The sequence below is a fragment of the Rhinopithecus bieti genome, unplaced genomic scaffold (assembly GCF_001698545.2).
Source record: "Rhinopithecus bieti isolate Rb0 unplaced genomic scaffold, ASM169854v2 scaffold_22439, whole genome shotgun sequence".
Classification (NCBI taxonomy): domain Eukaryota; kingdom Metazoa; phylum Chordata; class Mammalia; order Primates; family Cercopithecidae; genus Rhinopithecus; species Rhinopithecus bieti.
In genome coordinates this window covers 214,686-220,036 of record NW_016810838.1, presented here as the reverse complement: position 1 = coordinate 220,036, position 5,351 = coordinate 214,686, and the positions used below count along the sequence as shown (strand labels likewise).

The 5,351-nt window shown below is 37.0% G+C and overlaps 1 long non-coding RNA gene across 3 annotated transcripts in view; it reads left to right on the top strand.

Moving 5' to 3' along the window:
- LOC108542783 (uncharacterized) overlaps positions 1-5,351 on the top strand; it is a 38,991-nt gene that overhangs the window by 19,283 nt on the left and 14,357 nt on the right. The window contains exon 1 of one of the 3 annotated variants that reach the window (XR_001889368.1): positions 1,928-2,472. The exons of the other annotated variants lie outside the window; for them this stretch is intronic. This is a non-coding gene — a long non-coding RNA (uncharacterized LOC108542783). Of the gene's footprint in view, positions 1-1,927; positions 2,473-5,351 lie in introns of those variants that run through there. 3 annotated transcript variants of the gene reach the window in all.

The following is a 5,351-nucleotide window of genomic DNA, read 5'->3' as shown; positions in this document are numbered from 1 at the left end:
TTATTATTATTTATTTATTTTATTAATTACCTTAATATTTTATTAATTACCTTGAACTAATTAAAGTTTCAATAAAATATTTTAATGCTCACATTTTGTATGCTAACATTCAAAGTTGAATTCCACAGAAAGTTAAGAATTGTCAGTTCACTTCAATTATCTCCTTAGATAACATTTTTTGTTAAATGTGGCCAAATCTATGTCATTATTTAAAATACAGTTAATCTACAAATTACAGGTCCACACTTTCTTATGGCTTTCTTCTAAAAAATATAGGCCTGTACTTTCAATTTTAATATCTGACTTGAAGATCAACTAGGTGTCAGGTACAAAACTCAACATCTATTCTAGCTTCTTTTCTATTTTTTTCTCTGCTCTTCTTATTTCATTAATTTTCATGATCACAACTACAATGAATAAGCTTTGAAGTTTTAAATCTCTGTTTCTCTTTACAACACTCTTCCTTGTGTACTCTACAGTTCTGACTGTATTTGACATTTTCTCCAGGCACTACTGCAGTAGTCTCAAGTAAAACAAATCCTAATCTAAACTTCTTAGCTCTCTCCCAATCAAACCATTTATCATTGTATTATTGATTCATTCATTACAAATTGTGGTACCACTCTTTCAGTCTCTCAAACTGGAAACTTCAGTGACATTGGTTCATTCTCTACTCACCAAACATTTAAGTCACCACAAATTCCTTAAGCTCATTACAAATATCTCTTGAATCCAGTAGAATTTTTTTTTCCAACACTGTTCCCATGATGTCCATTGTCTCTTTCTTGGAAAGAGCTTCTGCTCTGATTTTTCCAATATATCCCAAATGAATCCCATATAGGCTTATTTTCCCATTCATCTCCATATATTTTCCTATTCATTCCAAATGAATCCTATATAAGTTCATTTTCCACTTGAGTTACATTTCTAATGTATGAATTCATAATGACATCATCATCAACAATAGTAAATCTCCACATTTATTGTTCTCCTAAAAACATTTCGATCAAGGTTAAATTTCCTCTGCATTGATGTACCATGCAGTTACGTTTCTTTATAGTAGAATGATTTATAATCCTTTGGGAATATACCCAGTAATTGGATTGCTGAGTCAAATGGTATTTCTGGTTCTAGAACCTTGAGGAACCACCACACCATCTTCCACAATGGCTGAACTAATTTACACTCCCACCAATAGTATAAAAGCGTTCCTATTTCTCCACGTCCTCTCCAGTGTCTGTTGTTTCCTGACTTTTTAATGATTGCCATTCTAACTGGTATGAGATGCTATCTCATCATGGTTTTGATTTGCATTTCTCTAATGACCAGTGATGATGAGCTTTTTTTCATATGGTTGTTGGCCGCAAAAATGTCTTCTTTTGAGAATTGTCTGTTCATATTCTTCGCCCACTTTTTGATTTTTTTCTTATAAATTTGTTTAAATTACAGGTAGATTCTGGATATTAGTCCTTTGTCAGATGGATAGATTGCAAACATTTTCTCCCATTCTGCAGGTTGCCTGTTCACTCTGATGATAGCAAAGATTTGGAACCAACCTAAATGCCCAACAATGATAGACTGGATAAAGAAAATGTGGCACATATACACCGTGGAATACTATGCAGCCACAAAAAAGGATTAGTTCATGCTCTTTTCAGGGAAATGGATGAAGCTGGAAACCATCATTCTCAGCAAACTAACACAGGAACAGAAAACCAAACACCACATGTTTTCACTCATAAGTGGGAGTTGAACAATGAGAACACATGGATACAGGGAGGGGAACATCACACACCAGGACCTATTGGGGGGTGGGGGGTAAGGGGAGGGATAGCATTAGGAGAAATACCTAATGTAGATGATGGGTTGATAGGTGCAGCAAATCACCATGGCACGTGTATACCTAAGTAACAAACCTGCAGGTTCTGCATATGTATTCCAGAACTTAAAGTATAATAAAAAAATAAAAGAAAGCTCTATATGACAGCCTAAGGGGATTAGAATTTACCAGAGCCAATGGGGAGCCAGAAGGTTTTTTCAAACCAGTAAGTGAGAAATTTGAGGTAGGAGGGGGCTTGCTGTTGTTATCGATACTAATTTGTGATTTAGTCAATATTTTGGTTACTTTACTGTTAACCATCATTGTCTCTCTTTTCTCTAATGGAAAAATAAACCACTAGCCTTGTAAGACTGTAGTTTTCTTTGATGTATTGAAAGATTTCTTTTCCTAAATCCAGCTAGGTTTTAATAGTCAAGATAGCTGTCATATTTTCCCTTAACAATGTCTTTTTATGTTAATTTATTCTCCATTTTGATTGCTACTATTCTATTTCAGGCCCTTATCTTACATCCAAATAGCTGCAGAAAGAGAGAGAAGAAGAAAGGAAGTAAAAATGAAGGAAGGAGGACTGGGACTATGTTCAGATGCCCTCCCTAGACCAATTAAATCAGAATTTCAGAGAAATGGTCAAGGTATTCACAATATTTCTATGTGCCACCAGGGTTGAGAGCCATTGCCTTTTGGTCCCTTTTAATTAGATTAATTTTACCTCTAAACCTTAACATCAAAACTCAATTAACTTTTTTAAAACGCAACTTTCAGTGCATGTTTTACTCCTAAATTTCCTCAGCCAGAGACTGTAGATAATATGCCATTTTTTTCTTTCATTATCTTTCATGGGAAAGATAGCTCTATTGACAAAGCTGTATTAATTTAATCTAGTTCCAAGGCTGGTACTTTCCTGACTTGGCTCAATTCTCTTAAAAATCTAAACATGCTGTAGAGAGTAGGCTTCTCCTGCCTCTGGTGTCTACAGTGAATATTTATGGAGATAAACTTCCAAAATTTTCTTTGATTCTTCTTCTGACTTTCAATTTTCCCTCATGTCAACCTATGTGCTTTTCTATCTGACCTTTCTCCTTCAGATTGACTGAATGACATTTAATCACATCTTTCTCTTTTCTGTGAGGTCTCCACAGATTGATGGCTACACAACCATAGCCCTAATTTTGTAGGGCTACACAAACACCCTCATCTGTATACTGCTCTTATAGACAACCCCAAAGCAAGGGTACCTGAAAATAGTCAAGAAAGATTCCAGGCATGGAGCTAGGGACAAGGCACAAAATGGCAAATGAAGCATCATTTCGTTTATATATTAACATGAGTGGGTCTAAAATGTAGCTTCTTTGTAGTATGTGAGATTGTGATCTCGTCTTCCATGACTGCGTGCCATGATTCTAACAACATGTATCATCCTCCAATACCTGCATTCATTTTTAGGAAAACAAGTTTTATTTTATCCCAGTGGCATACTAGCTGGTGAAACTCTGAAGTCATTTTCTTCTACTCTATGATTAAGCACTGAGGTACCTGGAAGGAAGTGGGACCCTTCGACTTTGCTGGCATTCTTAGATGGAAGCTTTACACATTTAAAACACTAAGCTTCTCAGTCCACTAACTGGTGCTACTTGGATCACCAGTCCTTGGTGAGATCCAGTCCTATATCCTAACACTGGGCATTATGTTTTTTTCTGCATCCTATCCTTCTATTTAGATTGGACATCCTTTAAACTGGGATCTTGCTATGTTCCTTGTTACTTGTTATTCTTCAACTCTCTGTTGTGGAGGAGCGGACAATTATGCCTTTTATTATTATTTTAATTCTGTAATAAGCCCAGTGCTATAAATATATTCTCCAACTCTGTGGCTTGCTTTTTCACGCTATTGATAATGTCACTGATTTTTTCCCTAGTTCTTTGAATAGCATCTGTAAATCTTGTGGGTCTCATTTTAGATGTAAAGTTCTTAGAAGAACCTTCTTAGATTATTTAGGATTGTGTCGATGAAACATTTTAAGCAAAGGCACAATATGAGATTTACATTTTTAGAGGATCATTCATGCTGCTGTCTTAATGATAGATATAGGAGAAAAGTTAGCCTTCTATTGAACAATTCTGAAGATATCTTGGTTGATTATGACTTAAGATCATGGCAGCAGAGGTAAAAAGAAGTCCGTAGATCCTAGATATATTTAATGAAGAAATTTGAGAGTTGATGCATTAAATGTAAGAGATTGAGAGAGAGTGGTTATATACGTGCCCCATAGATTTCTAGTTTCAGTAAGTATTTGGATAGATAATACAATACAATCACATGTACGACTAGGACTGAGTACACAATAGGATCTTGGCTCACTGCATCCTCTGCCTCCTGGGTTCAAGAGATTCTCCTGGCTCAGCCTCCAGAGGAGCTGGGATTACAGGGCATGTGTCACCATGCCCAGCTATTTTTTTTGTATTTTTAGTAGAGACGGGGTTTCACCACATTGGAGAGGCTGGTCTCAAACTCCTGACTTCGTGATCCACCCACCTTGGCCTCCCAAAGTGCTGGGATTATAGGCATAAGTCACTGAGCCCAGTCAACAGTAGGTTTTTAATATAATATTTATTTGAATAAGTGAGTGAATGGATAGATGAATAAACCATTTCTGATCAGAAGAATAAATGAAGATTTCATGGGGTAATTTCATTGTTTTGAATAAGATTTCTAGGTCTTGAAGCAGGAGTAGGATTTAGACAGGTATGGATCCAGTAACAAATACACAAGCCCTGAATTCCTGAGTGAATGAATGGTAAAAGGGAATGCAGTGGGGCCAGGCGCGGTGACTCAATCCTGTAATCCCAGCACTTTGTGAGGCTGAGGTGGGCGGATCACAAGATCAGATTGAGATCATCCTAGTTAACATGGTGAAACCCTGTCTCTACTGAAAATACAAAATATTAGCCGGGCATGGTGGCGGGAGCCTGTAGTCCCAGCTATTTGGGAGGCGAGGCAGGAGAATGGTGTGGACCCAGGAGGCGGAGCTCACAGTAAGCCCAGATCACGCCACTGTGCTCCAGCCTGGGTGACAGAGCGAGACTCTGTCTCAGCCTAAAATTTCCTTAAGCTGATAAGGAACTTCAGCAAAGTCTCAGGATAAAAAATCAATGTGCAGAAATCACAAGCATTCTTATACACAAATAACAGACAAACAGAAAGCCAAATCATGATTGAACTCCCATTCATAATTGCTTCAAAGAGAATAAAATACCTAGGAATCCAACTTACAAGGGATGTGAAGGATCTCTTCAAGGAGAACTACAAACCACTGCTCAGTGAAATAAAAGAGGACACAAACAAATGGAAGAACATACCATGCTCATGGATAGGAAGAATCAATATCGTGAAAATGGCCATACTGCCCAAGCTAATTTATAGATTCAATGGCATCCCCATTAAGCTACCAATGACTTTCTTCACAGAATTGGAAAAAACTGCTTTAAAGTTCATATGGAACCAAAAAAGAGCC